The sequence below is a fragment of the Ceratotherium simum genome, chromosome 9, assembly GCF_057802395.1.
Source record: "Ceratotherium simum simum isolate JZ-2026a chromosome 9, ASM5780239v1, whole genome shotgun sequence".
In the NCBI taxonomy this organism is placed as follows: domain Eukaryota; kingdom Metazoa; phylum Chordata; class Mammalia; order Perissodactyla; family Rhinocerotidae; genus Ceratotherium; species Ceratotherium simum.
This window is the reverse complement of record NC_141908.1, coordinates 10,884,717-10,901,953: the sequence shown is the minus strand read 5'-3', so window position 1 is coordinate 10,901,953 and position 17,237 is coordinate 10,884,717. Positions and strand designations below refer to the sequence as shown.

General features: G+C 39.3%; 1 protein-coding gene across 6 annotated transcripts in view; it reads left to right on the top strand.

Annotated features, from left to right (window-relative positions):
• Positions 1-1,342: 1,342 nt before the first annotated feature.
• PTPN4 (protein tyrosine phosphatase non-receptor type 4) overlaps positions 1,343-17,237 on the top strand; it is a 214,022-nt gene continuing 198,127 nt past the window's right edge. For 5 of the 6 annotated variants that reach the window (XM_004423902.3, XM_014782471.2, XM_087435053.1 and 2 more), the window contains exon 1: positions 1,343-1,829. The gene's annotated coding sequence lies outside the window, so the exon portion shown is untranslated. Of the gene's footprint in view, positions 1,926-17,237 lie in introns of all 6 variants that reach the window. The other variant, XM_087435052.1, reaches the window with a different exon arrangement.

Below are 17,237 nucleotides of genomic sequence, written 5' to 3'. Positions count from 1 at the left end.
AAATGGAAAAACTAGGGGCTGTGGCGGCCCCCTGGCATAGCGGTTAAGTGTGCACACTCCACCGCTGGCAGCCGGCGGTTCCATTCCCGGTGCACACAGAAGCACCGCTTCTCAAGCCATGCTGTGACAGCCTCCCATATAAAGTGGAGAAAGATGGGCACAGATGTTAGCCCAGGGCCAGTCTTCCTCAGCAAAAAGAGGAGGATTGGCATGGATGTTAGCTCAGGGCTGATCTTCCTCACAAAAAATAAAATAAAATAAAATGGAAAAACTAAATGGGGGTGCGAGGGAGAAGAGGATCAATAGATATTGCTGTCTTTCACAGATGTGTATAAATTTGCAAGATTTCCTCTTGCAAAAACCACCCCTGGTTAATAAATAGGCATTTCGTTGGCTTGGAGGGACAGTGATTTTTGAAAAACGTTTGTATGAAGGCTGGCTCTGGCGGGATGCTGAAGCTAAGAGCAAGGAAGAGCAAGAAGGCGACAGGAAGGGGCACTGACACAAACGAACGCAAAAAGGATGTGTAATGGTCCCTAAATCCCTCCTTACATCATTTCAGCTGAGATCGCCCAGCCTGTAGGCATTTGTCTTATCACCAATAAGTTTGTATCATCAATAAAATATTAGAATGCACCTGGCTAAAAACCCTGGCGTGATAACACCAAATTCATACGCGCTATTAGAATGAATTAATTAAATTTTTAAAAAGCACACACCGTTCCTGGCACACAGAAGGCACCCAAACGTTTGTTTTATAACTGAACGTTGTTTGTTCTTTGTTTTAGAGTCTATATTTAGGAGAGGAAATGATTCAAACCTGCATCCTAAAACCTACATCCTCTATTAGCATTGAAGTTGGGACGACCTGGGACCAAGAGGTCTCGTTTTCCCCTTTTAAAACTTAGGTTTCTTGTAGCTCCGTCCGGTCCCTTAGGTCAGCAGGTCCAGCAGGGATCGCAGTCCAAGTAACCAATCGCTGAGGGGCCATGGGGCGGAGACACAGCGCTCCGCCTTCTCCTCCCAGCCCTTCCTCCCCTACCTACCCAGGTCCGGCCTCCCTCGCACCTGAGTGTCCCCCCGCGCTGGGGCTGGTGCAACCTCTCCAGTCTGCGCTAGCGGGGAAGGGGTTTGGCCTTGCGTCTCGCGAGATCGCCTCCTGTTGCTGCCGCCGCGGCTCCCGATCGCTGACTGGCGGCGTCTGCGCAGCCGCCATGTTCGGTTGCTATGCTGTGGCCTGGGAGACCGGGTGTGCTTGAGGGGGAAGGAGGAGGAGGAGGAGGAGACGGAGGAGGAGGAGGAGGAGGAGGAAGAGGAGGGGGGGCGCTTGAGCTCCTCCTGCACTCTCACATACAAACGCTGCCCGGGGTTACCCGCCCGCCCGCGCGCTTTTCCGCTCCTTGCGGCCCCCCACATTGTTCTCTCAGGACTCCTGGGTCCCAGGGCTGAATTAGGGGCCTGAGCCTGGGAGAGGAGAGACTTGTCTGTGGCCGAAGGGTCGAAGGTTCGGGTCCAGGCCCCCCGCCCTGGGACTTCCCTCCCCCACGGCACCTTGGGGGGTGTGAATTATCTCATCCCCGCAGGGAGGTGGGAGCGCGCGCCGGCTGCCCGCCTCCCGCCCGCCTCCCCGGCGGCGCCGGCCCGCGGCAGCCCCGCAGAATGAGGTGGTGCTGGCGGCTCGGGGCCGTGGTGCGGCCGCTGCGGCGGCGGCTGCTGAGGGGGCGCTGAGGGAACCCCCGGGAGCGGCGCGGCGGACGCGCTCCTCCCCGGCGCGCCCGGGCCTCCAGGCTTTTCTTCTCCAGCCGAGAGGACGCGGCTGAGATAGGAAGGTAAGAGGCTCCCGTATCCCCGCCGGCCCCTCGGCCCTGCACGTTGTACGCGAGGCTGCTACCCGGGGCGTGTGTGGCTCGTGGGAGGCGAACCAGGTAAGGCAGCCGGAGGTACAAGGTTGATGTAAAAGGAAGGAAAAAATGATGCTTCCACATCGCGCCCCCCCCCCCCTTCTTCCTGGGACCTCTGCTCTCGGAGCTCCTCTGGGTTACAGTTGGAATCTGTTATGGATGAGCGAAGGGAGAAGGGATGGCATAGGTGCGGAGATGGAATGTTCCACCGTACCTAAACTATAGGTAAGGTTTTAGAATCTTCTGAGTTTTCCATTGCTGGTAGGATTCTTTTTTTTTATTGGCTCATATGAGCGCTTCCTGCATGCTGCACGAGCAGACTGACCCTACCGTTGAAGTTTTAAGCCTCTTATGATTCTGCCGGTATATGCTTGCTTTTAAGAATCTGTAGTTGGGCCAAAAAAGTTGAGATGTAGCTAAATAGTCGTACCGATGCATTTCCTAGGGTTTCCTTAAAATGGAACAGTTTGCACTTGCACAGATAAATGTATAGATGTTTCTGCGAAACAGAATGGGAGACTTTATGTCTGGGGTTGCATTATGTAGTGACACCACTATGTACAAGGACGATTTGTAGGATTTTCAAGCGCTTGTTCTAGGAGAACCTGTATATTTGCGGTGTATAAACTGCTCTTCGAATCAGAGAATGGACTAATATTAGGTTTATGTGACCAGATCTTGGGCACAATTGAAACAGTACAGTTTAAAACCTGTTTATGGAGGGGGGAAAAACCCCAAAAGCCAATGTATCCGACTTGTAGAAGACGATTTGAGTAAAAAGAAGACTGGAACAGTAAAAGCCAGCACATTTTTTATCCTGATTTTTGAACTGTAACGTGCCAGAGAAAAAAAAATTATTTTTCGGTTTTTGAAGGGAGGAGGAGATGACCTTAAAATGATTATTCAGAGCCCAAAGTGTGCTTAATGGAATAGAGCTAGATATATCAGTTAAATCTGGAATTTGATGAATATAAATTCAACCTATAGTTTTTTTTAAAAAAGACTTTTTTTGTAGGCAAAAGTTTGTGTATTGTACAGAACTTCTTTACTAACTTGTGATAAAAGAGTGCTATCATTTTGTAGACTCCACCATTTTTTGTCAGAATAAATTTATGCTCCAATTACCACAAAAGCTATTTTTATGTGTGTTCATTTTTTTTTTTTTTTTATGGCACACATATCTTTGTTACTGTTTTGCATTAAAACTTCTGCATGGTCCCATAATATCATGATCTTGAGTGGTTTATAAGAAGAGAAACATGGTCTTTTTTGTACATGGGAATATTTATAATTAACCTAATCTGTTTTAAACATCTGGCAAGAGATTTTGAAAACACAAAGAGCCATCACTATTTTGTAGTTTTTATTAATATTAATTGAGTAGGTTAAAGTTTATTAAGTTAGAAAATCACAGTTCCTCAAAAGTAGTAGTGGATGAGGATGTGACTTTCATATTGCCTGTTTTCTAACCTGCTTAGCTTCTGGGCTGTGAGTATTGAATTGTTTCAAACTTGTGGCTTTTTCTTATGTTCTAGTTGAATGTCTTTAAAAATGTCCCTAGTAACTTTGTTACTTTAAATTTGTGACACCCAATTTCTAATTTAGGCTAGGCATAAAACCAGCATTGATTGGACACACTTGCTAAAAATACTTTCTGGGTCAGATGTACTTAGAATGTAGCCTCAGGAAAATTCATTTGAACTATTCTACTGTGACCAATGTACACTTCATTATCATTGAAGGACTTTAAAAGATTACAGACTCTCACAAATTAGATTTCTTCAGTTCAGGCATAGAAGCCTAACTTTTTTTAATGTGTGAAGTACTTTATTTGGGACAGTAATAAAAACTTTTTTCATTGTGTTTTTTTCTTTCTTATGTGACTCCCATAAACTATTATTAAACTCTGATTTGTATATTCAAAATATTTTAGTTTTGCTATTAAACATAATTTGAGTTGTAAAGTGACAGTACGATGTGCAGTGTTATCTGTTTGGTATTTATGACTTATTCTAAACACTATAGGGGGGATCAGTGGTCATGTTTTTGAGGAACAAAGTAAGAGACTACTAGATAATTTCAAGGAGAAATTGTTATTGACTGTTATTGAGAGGGCTTTTTTTCCCCACCCTCTGAGAGTTAATATGGTCAGTTTTAAACAGTAAGAAAGCTCTAAAAAAATATATAGAATTCTTGTTTGGGAATGTTTAAAGACAAATGTTTAAAAGTTCTGTTTTAATTCTTTATGTTAATTATTAAGAATGTAAAATTGGTGCCCTGACTAGAAATGGCAAGTCTATGTCACTTAATGGGGCTAAATATGAATTGTTGCTCCTAAATAAAATTTAGTATTTGCAGAAATTCACTGGTTACAAACTGAGTTGAATTTTGTTGTTTTTCTGGGTAATAACATGCATGTTATAAAGTTTTTTATATGCTATAGTCTAGATTTGTTAAATTTGTCGGTTTACTGGATTAAGCTGTGAGGCCTTGAAGATTAGTTTAGCATTCTGGAAATCCTTGTTATTGTTTCCCAGGAAAGTACTGTAGGAGGAAGGTGTTATTTCTTCATTTAATATTCGATTAGTACAAATGGTGAGAAGGAATATAGTGTAGAAGTACTGTGGTATCTTCTTTATTGGCGTGGAAGTACAGTATCTAGGAACAGTGTAATTTATTTCTTTTCCTTTGTGTGATCAGTCAGTCATATTTAAAATAGGATAGGAAACAGAGGGGAAATTTATTACATTCTCTTCCATTTCTTTAGAAGCATTTTCCCCCATGTTCATTTTTCATTTCATTATTCCCAAGTAAAAACACTGGAAGAGAGGTGCAAGTATTAGAAGAAATTAGTAGGAACAAAATGAAAATGAAGCACCTTGTATTATCTTGAGGGGAAGATATTAATTTCGGTGAGTTAGTGTGTTTGTTTCTTTTAACAAGAAGGTTATATAGAGGAGTAGAAAGAAAAAAAGATCCAGAATAGAAGTGTTTATTGTCTGTTATGTGCGAGACAGTGTAAAGGGGCTTTTCGTGTTATCCCACATAACCCAGAAGTACACTTTGTGAGGTAGGTATTATTAATTCCCTGCTTCTCCCCTCCCCCCCAAATGGGAGCAAAGACAAGTTAAATAACTTGTCTAGGATCACACTGCTACTGAGCAGGATTCACACTAGGTCTGTCTGACTCTGAAGCTTATTCTTTGGATCAATCATACTGTCCAATTAAACTTTCTGCAGTGATGGAAATACTCTTTTTCTGCACTGTCAGATATGGTAGCCATTAACCATGTGTGGCGTGGGACGCTCGAAATGTGACTGTCGTGTCTGAGGAATGAGTTTAAAATTGTGTTTAATTTTAATGAGTTTAAATTTAAATAACCAGGTGTTGTGGGGCCGGCCCTGTGGCTCAGCGGTTAAGTGCGCGCGCTCCGCTACTGGCAGACGGGATTTGGATCCTGGGGGCGCACCGACGCACCGCGTCTCCAGCCATGCTGAGGCCCAGTCCCACGTACAGCAACTAGAAGGACGTGCAACTATGACATACAACTATCTACTGGGGCTTTGGGGAGAAAAAGGGAAAAAAAGGAAGAGGATTGGCAATAGATGTTAGCTCAGGGCCAGTGTTCCTCAGCAAAAAGAGGAGGATTGGCATGAATGTTAGCTCAGGGCTGATCTTCCTCTCACACACAAAAAAATAAATAACCAGGTATTGCTAGTAGCTACGATATTGGACAGCACAACTTTAGATCCTGCTGCCTAGAAAATCTGAGTTTTAGTATTGAATCTTCCACTAGCTTATATACGACATTAGGCAAGTTATTTAGTTCTTGAGCCTCAGTTTATTCCATTGTGAAAGTGAAGAAGTGGTCACTAAAAAGTTATCTCCAGCATCCCATCTTGCTCTAAAGTTCTATGATTCTTATTAAAATGTACAGTGGCATTTAATATTCACAAGCATTATATCTGAAAGCCCCCCCTAATATGCTCACCTCCTATAAATATTTTTGTTTGTTTAGTCAGTTTTTCTTTTTGAGAAGAGTATGTATAAAGCACACATAAAGGATAATAGATTATTTCCCCCCTAATTGTTTGGTGAAAACATTGTGTAACCAAAGGCAGTACTTTACCTTGGAGCAAAGTTTGAATCTTTAAAGACCATATATCAATATGCCACCTTCCCATTTAAGAATTGCAGTTCCCCATTGCTTATCAAATTAATTCCAAATTTATCTGCTTGGCCTTGAAGGCTTTCCACCAACTTCATCTCACTAACCCTGTGGCTCATTTTTGCTTGAAAAGAAAACATTCTTGTTTTTTCCTCTGCCCTTGTTTCCTCAGTTTAAACATTCCTAACTTTCTCCAAATCCATGTGCCTCCTCTTTAAGTCTTCCTCAAAATTCACCTTTTTCTGGAAGAAGCTGATTAATCCAGTCATAATGATCAGGATTTGATTCCTGGTAATAAAAACACTGGGGTTAATATATGATTGTTTAGGTATAGTTGAGTTTGTTTAGGTATTAGTTGAGTACATCCTTCTTAAGTTTTTATACATTACCTACTCTATGTCCTTAATGAAAATGTAAAAAAATTAAAAATGGGAGTTTTATTTTGTATTGCCTCATAAGTTTAGTCCTTTGCTCCCCAATTCTGCTTTAAAAAGTTGCTAATTTTAAAAAAGTGATAAATACTGTAACAACATTCACCCTTAATCACCTCTCTAATAGATACTTTTGTTTCCTTCCAGGCAATTGTCTGGATTTTTTATAAAGTTGTAAGGTAGAGGTACAATTTTGAGTTTGATATATTGGAAACATTGTATAGTAGAGGTGGTGCAATGTAGGGAAAAGATGACAGACTTTGGAGTCAGATCTAGGTTGGAATCTGGTCTCAAAAAACTTGGGCAAATTATATAACCTCTGAGCCTACTTCCTTGTCTATGAAATTAGGAAAATAATACTTGGCCTTGAGTTGTGAGGATTAGGATAATATATATAAAGCATCTAACACTATTCTTTAAATAAAAGAGATGATCAATAAATGGTAGCTGATATTCTTTTCCCATTCCCGTTGTCATGAGTATAATTTAAACAGTTGCTTAGACATTCAGATGATTTATCAGTCAGATCATTGATTTAGTCATTTACTTTTTGTTAAGCATTTTGGTTGTTCCTAAGCTTTCCATTGTTAAAATCTGCAGTGACTATCTTTGTGTTTATAGCTTGTTTGTTTGTTTGCTTCCTCAGTTTAAAACCCTAGGACTGGGATAATGGTCCAGGTATGAATATTCCTGTGCCAAAGCTTCCTCTTAAAAAGAACAGTGGGTGTTCTTGTTTTGGTTTAAATGCTAATTTGGTTGTAAAATTGTACCTCATTGTTTTGATTAATGTATTTTGAAAAATTTGGCTTATTGGAGAATGATGTAGTGAACATTTGTTTATATTTTAATTAAACATTTGAATGTCTGTTATAGGGATCAATGGTGTACGGGTAAATAAGACATGGTTCTTTTCCTTGAGCTCAAATTGTAGGGTGGTAATACATGTCAACAAACAGTTACAATTCAGAGTGACAAGTGTAATGAGACCTGGGGGAAATTAGAAGTGAGATTTGAGCAGTGTCTTGAAGAATGGGTTGGAATTGATCTGGGTAGAGAGAACATGTACAAAAAGAAGTATGAAAGGATACATAGTGTGTTTGGAGAAATGCAAGTTGTCTTGTATATGTCTGTCTCTGTCTGTGGGATGAGTGTTGGTGTCTGATTTTCTGTGTGAATCTGTGTGCTTGTATGTGTGTGTTGACTGTGGTAAGAGATGAAACGTTGTGAGGGTTCTTGTCTGGGCTGTGAGTGGGATCATAATAAGACCTTTAGAATAGAGCCTCCCAACTGGTGTGCCATGAATGGTTTACCAGTGTTCCATCAGCCTATGGGACTGGGGCATATTGGAGCCCCCACAATGGTTTCTTTTGACCTTGAATAGTCTACGTGGCTTGTCCCAGTGTACTAAAAAAAATTATTATTTTCTTTGGTGTCAAGTTGGGAAAAGGATTGGGAAAAGCACTGTTTTAGAGGCTCTAAGTATTGGAAAGTTTATGGTATCCACTCACTCCTGGCATTCCCATTACATAATCAGAAATAAAACCAATACCAAATCTTAAGCATGGAAGAGGTCAAGTCAAAGTTGCCCCCTTTCCTCCCCCTCTGTTCCCTCCCCCTCCCCCCAGTATTTACTACTTTATTGTTGTGTGTGTGTGTGTGTGTGTATGTGTGTGTGTGTGTGAGAAATATCCTTTTGATGCTCCTGCACTGCTAGTGCCCTACACATGTGTTAGTCTGCCTCTTGGGAAATCAGCGTTTACATTGGGGAGAAATTACAGATATTTAAATAAAGGAGTGATAGGATTACATATAAATTTTGAAAGATAACTCCTGACTTCTAGGTAATGATGCAAGGATGTAAGCTTGGTACAAAGATAAGGTTAGAAATGGAGGAGCGAGAGACCAGTTAGGATGCTCTTGCAGTGGCCCAGGTGAGAGATGATAAGAGCTGGAAATGGAGAAATGGTGAAATAAAGATGAGGATGTGGTACTAGAACTGATTAGGTAGTTTCTCTAGAACTGAGAGTCCATTTGGATACAGGGGAGAGAGGAAAAGAGTTGATGTTGATGCTAAGATTTCTTCTTTGGGCAACTGGGAAGGAAAGGCCAAATAATTTTTGTTGAGTACCTGTAGTGAGCCAGGCATGTTTGCTAGGCACCAAGTTTGTCATGAGTTCTCATTGAATTTTTAAAATTAATTTATTTTGGAACAATTTCAAACCTACAGAAAAGTTGCAAGAACAGCACAAAGAGCTCCTGAGTCTCCTTCAACCAATTTCCTTTTCCTTGAACTATTCTTGCAACTTAAAAAAAAAATTTTTTTTAGTGTTATTTTACTTTTTTAGAGCACTTTTAGGTTCACAGCAAAATTGAGGGGAAGGTACAGAGATTTCCCATAAGCCCCCGTCCCTAAACATGAACTTTAACCAATTTTTAACATTGTACTGCATATATACTGTGTGTGTACACCAGATCGGCCTGTAACATCTTGTTATGCTTGGCTCACTGTGGTAGACTCTATTTGGCCTTCCCTTCCAGCGGCCCAAAGAAGGAACCTTGACGTTGTCTTTGACCCTTTTCCTCTTTCTGCTATATTGTATTGGATTCTCAAATTTCAGTGAAACTACATAATATCATTTCTGATCTCTCATTTTCATACCTACTTGCAGCCATTTCAGAGGAATGCACCATTTCTAATTTCATTTGACTTTTCCTGAACCATTTGAGAGCAAGTTGCAGACATTATGTCCATCACTCCTAAATAATCTAGTGTGTATTTACCAAAACATGGACGGTCTCTTACAAAACCGCCAAATCAGGAAATCAACATTGATAAAGCACTGTCTTCAGATCCTCAGATGCCATTCAGATTTTTCCAACTGTCCCAAAAGTGTCTCTCCTTTTTGGTCCAGGATCCAATTCAGGATCACACGTTGCATTTAACTCTTTAGTCTCCTTCAGTTTGGAACAGTTTGTCAATAATTTCTCTCTATTTTATGACCTCAACTTTTTTTATTCTGTAAAGTGTCCTGTAACTCTGGTTCATCCGGTGGTTGCTCATGTGCAGACTGAATGCATTATTGGCAGGAATACCACAGAAATGGTGTGCTATTCTCAGTGTATCACTAGGAGGCATACAGTATTGTCCCATCACTGGTGATGTTTAACCTTGAACGCCTGTTTAGTTCATGTCTGCTAGGTTTCTCTACCGTAAAGTCATTGTTTTTCCTTTTGTAATTGGTAACTTTTGTGGGAAGATCTCCAAGACTGCTAATATTCTCTTCCTCATCAAACCTCTGCCCACCAGGCTTTGGGTCTACTGATGACTCCTGCCTGAGTCAACTACTACTATGAAGGTTGCCATCTGCATTTATTAATGGATTTTCTACTGAAAATAGATGTTTCTCTTCTTCCCAATGCGTTTATTTATTCATTCATTTATTTATATCAGTAGGTACTTATGGATTTCTGTTCCTCTTTAGTGGGTTTTGTTAGTTATTATCATTTTAAATTTTATTTTGGTGGGCAAATTGTCCTAGATTTGGCTAGTGGGAACCCCTTCAAGATGGCTTCTGTGTCTTTTTGACACATCCCCCATCCTTTGAGTGTTTCCTTACTTTCTGGCACAACAAGTTGTTCCAGACTCATTTTGTACTTTTCCTGCCCCAGCTCTGGATTTATGTATTTTCCAAGGAATCCTAATTTCTTTTAGTGGAGGAAGTATTTGGAAACCAAGATTTCATGCTTAATATGCTCATTTCTGCTAGGATGTCATCACTTCTAGGGTGGACAGAGCTAGGAAATATATGTATATATGTACACTTCCCTATCTCTTTCTGTATCTAACTATGTGTATATATTTAAAAAGTTCACACTGATACATCCAATTCCAATCCAACACTTCAGGGTTCTGTCTAACTTCCCCCTTTCTGTATTTATAAATCCCTTCTCCAGCAGTGAGAAATTGGCTCTCATTATCCTCAGTATATTTACTTATTTGCTCAATCCCCTTGTATGTGCCAGTCTCCCAATCCCAGGCTAGTTGTCCCTTGCCTGCCACCTCCAAGGCCCATGGCTTGGGCTCCTCAGGGCATGCTGTCAAGTCCATGCTAGGAAGAGAAGGGAACTTTTCATTTAATCTTTTTATTTCCCTCTTTTAATCGGAACAAAAATTTGTTGGAAAAATGTTTTCTCCAGTTTTAAAGGAGAACAAAGCTGAAATTCAGAAAGGTGTGTGACTTTGAGTATATTACCACATAAATGGCAGAGCAAATATTTTGAATTCAGATTTGTGTGACGCTGAAGAATCTTTTTTTTTTCTCCTGTACTGCATAGCCTCTGACTACCTGATAACAGTTTGGAATTCAAAGTGGCAGGATTTAGGGTTGTGTAGGTGGTGGTAGAAGCATTGGGTGTGACTGTTACTGCTTATGAAGTGTGTGTAAGGTTAGGAAGAGGGTCGCTGACAGACCCCAGCTCCCATCATTTAAAGGTTAAGGGCTCTCAGAAGTGAAGAAGTCAGTGAAGAAGACTGAATGGTGGTGAGAGAGAGAGAGGAGAGTCTAGTTGTATGGTAGAAGGTGATGAAGGAGGGAGTTTCAGGAAGGTGTCAAATGTTTCTAAGAGAAAGAAATAAAAGTACTTTGAATTTGACTACTGGAAAGTCATTGATGACCTTAGCAAGTTGGTTTTCAAGTGTGTTCAAGCAGGCTACCTGTATCCCAGTCAAATGGGATGGTGATTAAAAATATCAATTCCCCAGGTGTCATCTCAGACCTTATAGATTCTTAAAAGAGTGAGTGAGGAAAGGGGAGGTGGTCGCATAGGAAATCAGTTTAAATGCTGCTATGGTTATTCTGAGGTATGCTATCTTTGAGATTCATTGTTTAGCAGAAGAGTTACAATAGAGAGGTGGTGATAAGAAACTAAATTGAGGAAACTAGACATGCAATGAATATAGAGTAAACAACTCTAAGAAATTTGGTCATAAAGAGAAGAAGGAAGATTTCTTGGGTCATGGAGGAATAGGGGACAGAATCAAGAAAAATATCTTTTTTTTTTTTTTCTTCTTTTTTTAAGGTTACATACACCTTAACAGTTTTGGGATTAAGAGAAAGAAACTGTAGTAGGTATTTGAAAGATGAGTAAGTGAAACTATGTAGCAATACCTACTAACAAAGAAATGCCTGGAATGAACTTTGCTAGGTATCTGGGCAAGCTCCCTGCCCCCATCTCAAATGATTGCCATCTTATGGTGGGTCTTTGGAGTAGTCCAGGGGTCATTGTTAATCTTATTTTATTATTAGTTAAATTTATATCTTGCCTTTTGTTAAAAGATTATTAATTAAGAGCTTCTCTCATTTTTATGAAATCATGAATTTTAAGTGTATTCTTGTATATAGACAAGTCACCAGCAATAAAATTAAAAATTATATCCAGAATTGGAAGTCACTTCAGATGGAGAGCATTTAGACATCCCAGAGTCAATTTAATGCATTCTTTGAGCACCAGCGAGGCGCCAGGCACTGTGCTTGGCAATGGGGGTTACAGAATGAATAAGACATGATCTTTGTCCTCAAGGAGATTATACTTCTTTCTTTGGAGGAACTTAAAATCTATTAGATAGCTAGAAATGTGTACAAATAAGTCATAGGTAACTATGTGTTAGTATACAGCTAAAATATGTACAGATAAGTCATAATAAGTGTAGCAGAATATATTATCAGAACATTCAGACTTCTCAAGTATTTTTAAAATTTATTTAAATTTTATTTCTTTTTTAAATTAGTAGTATAGCTTCTTGGTTCAAATTTCAAAATAACATAAAAAGGTTTATATTGCGAAGTCTCAATATTATTTGTCTCTGTCTATTCCTCCTTTCCCTGCTCTCTATAGGTAACCACTTTTATTTTTTGCATATCTTACTAGTATTTATGCAAATAGAAACAAAATACAAATATAGATTACTATTTCCCCCCTGCCTTTCTATGTGGAAAGTAGCATACTATATTAATGTTTTGTGTAATAGTTTTTAAATTTAAAATATACCTTGGAGATCCTTTAACTTCAGTATACGGAGAGCTCCCACCTTTTTTCTTTTTTTTTTTTTTTTTATATAGCATCATGTTGTATTGTGTGGATATACTGTTAGGCTAGTTAGCCTAATTCTAATTATTTTAACTTTTACTCTACTTCAGTTTTTTAGGCTCTTTTACCTGTGTAACTCATTTACTTTCATCTCTTCCATATGAACCAGTGCTCCCTTGAGACATTTTGCATTAATGACTTGCCTTACTTTCTTCACCTAAAGTCCTCTAAGGCTTAGTAGGATAAGCCTTTCAAACTTTGCTTATTTCAGTAGCTTAGATGAAAAATGGAAGAAAAAGAAAAAGGGATGAAACTAATATTTTTCGAACTCTTCTGGATGTTTTAAAGTATAATATCTTATTTTTCTCCCAGCAACCCTGTGGAATAAGTAGTGTTAACTTTATAGATGAAGAAGTTGAGGCTCAAAAAACTAAGTTGTCCAGACTTTCACAGCTAGAAAATGGCAAATTTAGGTTTTGAAAGTAGGTTAATTTGAGTCCGGAATCTGTATGTTTTCTGCTGCTGTCCTATTTTCTGTCTCCTATTTTTTTTGTGTGTGTGTGAGGAAGATTGGCCCTGAGCTAACATCTGCCAATCCTCCTCTTTTTGCTGAGGAAGACTGGCCCTGGGCTAACATCCTGCCCATCTTCCTCCACTTTATATGGGACGCCGCCACAGCATGGCTTGACAAGCAGTGTGTCGGTGTGCGCCCAGGATCTGAACCCTGGCCGCCAGCAGCAGAGCACGCGCGCTTAACCGCTACGCCACGGGGCCGGCCCCATCCGTCTCCTATTTTTGAATTCCTGAACTCTAGTCTTGTAGCTGGAGCTCTCTGCTATCTGCTATAAGCCTTTCATCAAGAACCATGAAATTGGACATGTTTCCCCGTTGTGTTTTTCCTGATTGCTGGGGTACCACTTACTTATCTGACCTCTACAACGAAGGCCCCGCTTGCTTGGATCATTGCCTGTTGCTGTAAGCTGTGGATTCCACTTTCTGTCTGCCTATCTAGATTACCTCTCATCATCACTATTGAGTTTCCCTTTCTCCCTTAATTTTCCCTGTTGTAGCCCTAGCACCGCTTGAGCTTCAGTTTGGCGGTATGAAACTTAGACAAAGCTTCTGAAACTGTTGGGGATGATTTAAATAAAAAAGCTCATCATGTCTCATCTGGACTTTTACACTAGTTTCCTTAAAGTGCGTTCTGCTGTTGGTCTTGCCCTTTTCAATCCTCCTCTACACTGTAGCCAGAGTGATCTGACATGCACATCTGATCACATTACTCTCCTGCTCAGAATTTTTTATTGCCTCTCCATCTGCCTGTAAGATAAAATCTAAACTCACGTTCAGCTCTTATCTACCTCTCCAAGCCTCACTCCTGGTATTCCCTGGTACACACAGTGCTTTGTACGTAGTATGTGCTAATTAATATTGACTACACTTTGAATAGAATGAATGAATTTTCCAAGGAGATTAAAATTATTTGGGAAATACCAGTTTTTAAAGTAATCGTTGATGTTCTTTTTGTCTGTTTTTTATTTTTATTTATTTACTTATTTTTCTGAAGATTAGCCCTGAGCTAACAGCTGTGCCAGTCTTCCTCCTACTTTATATGTGGTTCGCTGCCAGAGCGTGGCTGACAAGTAGTGTAGGTCCATGCCCGGGATCTGAACCCGTGAACCTGGGCTGCTGAAGCAGCCACTATAGCATAGGGCCAGCCCCTGTTTCTTTTTTAGATATTTCTTATTGCGTGGAAGTAAAATATTTTACAAACACCAAGGATTTCCAAATTGTTTTATTTACATTGGAATTTTAAAAATCTCTATGCTCAGTTTATTTTCATTTCCTACTTATCTTACCTTTTCCAGCCCAATACAAACTGTGATCAGTTACAGTGGCTTACTAGAGAAGCTACTAGGAAAATGAGGAAATCTTCATTGGGAAAAGTTTTGTGATTTGGAAAAGTTCTCCCAGGTGATTCTGATATTGTGACCCACCTTGCAAATGGCTATTTTATGGTTTTTGATCTGTGTTAGCATAATTGTTTACAAAAGAATTGTATAGGTCAACAATTCCTTATATGCAATTCTGAGATCCCCAAGCATGGAAGAATGGAAGCTCCATAAAGGCAGGGGCTTTTATCTTGTTTTGTTTGTTGATATATTCATGTGCTTCTCCCTATGTGGCATATTATGAGACATTCAGTAGATATGTTGAAGAAGGGAAAAACAGAAGTTTTTGTAACTAATTTGGCAGCCAAACTTGACCTGAAGTGATGTGAGGCTGTTTAGTTTTTATTTATTCCACTTACAGTGAACATTCTTAAGGTTCTCTAAAGAAATTTGAAATAGCAGTATTGGTTAATATAGGGTGTTACCCTAGACCTAACCAAGAATTTTAGTTAATATAACCTATTTGTGCCATATCACCTCTCTATAATCCAAATATTCTGAAATTCAAAACACTTCTAAAAGTGTTTTGAAACCAGAGGTTTCAGATACAGGATTGTAGACCTGAACCAATTTTCGCTACCACCAATTTCCCTAGCAATGGGTGATAAATGGTACTTTGTTTTATTTTGAATTTCTTTTTAGTAATAACGTAGTTGAACTTTTTTCATGTTTATTTACTAATTTCATTTCTTGTTGTGTACATTCTTCAAATTTTTTGTTCATTTGTCTGCTAGGCTCTTAATGTTTTCTTCTTACCAATTTATAGTGTAGATATTAACTGGTTTTCTGTTAGCACAGTAGCACACTTGTGACACACTGTAAGCTTTCTGTATCTAGTGTATCAATAGGAAATGCTGCAAGTTGAAAACTCATCTACTTATAGTATAAGGGAGATGACCATGCTCCTATGCTCAAAGTCTTTTAATGGCTTCTTGTCTTAGAGTAAAGGCTAAAGTTTTTACTGTGGCCAACAAGGCCCTACATGATCTGTGGCTCCTGCTCTCTGACCTTGTCTCTGACCACTATCCTTGTTCACTTTTCTCGAGGCACACTGGCCTCTTTGCTGTTCTTGAAACAGGCCAGGTATGCTCCCACTTCAGGTCTTTGTGCTTATTCTTCTCTCTGCCCGGAACACCTTTCCCCCAAGTGTTCCAGGCAGTGTCCACATGGCTCACTCTCTCACTTCCTTCCGGGTCTGCTCAAAAATGAATTTCTCAGTCATGCTGCTGCTGAATACCCTATTTAAAATTGCATCCCTACTCCCACATTCCCTTCTTACCACCTGATAGCATACTGTATAATGTTTTTCTTTCCTCATTAGCATGGAAGCTCCATAAAGGCGGGGGCTTTTATCTTGTTTGTTTGTTGATATATTTGTTGTTGCTTCTCTGTCTGTGGCACATTATGAGACATTCAGTCGGTATGTTGAAGAAGGGAAGGGTTAGGGGAAAGTAAAGAGGAACGCTTATCTAATTGTCTATCATATAGACACTTGATTTGAGGCTTTTATTTTTTAAAAATTTTCACAAATTTTTATTGGTGAAATCAAAAATAATAATAATTGAATATAATATTTTGTTGTATTGGTCTACTAGTGAGAAGAATGGAATTCTTTTTTATGGCATAACATTTCACTTAAGTGGGGTTCAAAGTTAGTGTTTCCTGTCATCAGATCAGTTGCAAATGGTCATCTGTAAAAACTATTCTTAACTGGTGGCCCAAACACAGACAGCAGATTTGGCCTGTGGGCCATAGTTTGCTGACCCCTGGACTATGTCTCTGTTGCCTAAATTAGTGCAGACTCCTCCACAGTACAGTCCCAAATATCTTGCCAACTTTAATTGTTGCTATTCCCCTCATGAATTTTTTTCCATCCAACTGACTTACTGATGTTTCTTGGACATTCTCTAGTCTTTGAGGCTTTTAATAATCATTACTCTGTTTTAATTCTGGTACAACTAGAATATTTTAATAAAAGCATAATATGTATTTGCAAATTTTTCCTAAAGTCAGTTTTGGATATTTAGAGAGGTAGTATCCAATAATGATGATGATAATGGCTAACACTTATTAGGTACTTTTAAGTGTCAGGCACTGTGCTAAGGACTTCTCATGTATTATCTCATTTAATCCTCACAGCAACTCATTTTATAGGCGAGGAAACTGAGGCACAGAGTGGTTCAGTAACTGTCCAAGGCATAAAGGTCGTAAGGATTTGTACCCTAAAATAATCTGATTCCTGAGCCCACAGTCTTAACTATTAAGCAGTATTACTTCCCATGTATATTAATAGTTTGTATTTTTTTAGTTTTGGCCTCTTTGCAGAGCCCCTTCTCTTCTTTTAATCAAACTTTATTTGTGAAAGACTGATAATCGAGTCTGCAATGGACATAAGGACTTATGAAAAGATATATGAGGTAATAGGATTGGATAGTATGAGCAGACATAAAGTCATTGGCTTTCCTGCTATTTAGACTTTAAATCACTTTAAGAGGTACTTTTTACATCATGCTCTCAATAGCTTCTATTTTATTCTATTCTGTTTTGTTAAAAAAATTTTTAGTTTTGATCCACTAAGTTGATTTCATAGCCAATGAAACTTAACCTGCAGTTTGGAACATTTCGTTAAGCATTTAGGTGCTATAAACTCTACTGTTTATGTTCAGTTACAAAGAAAACTCTGCTTATATGAAACAG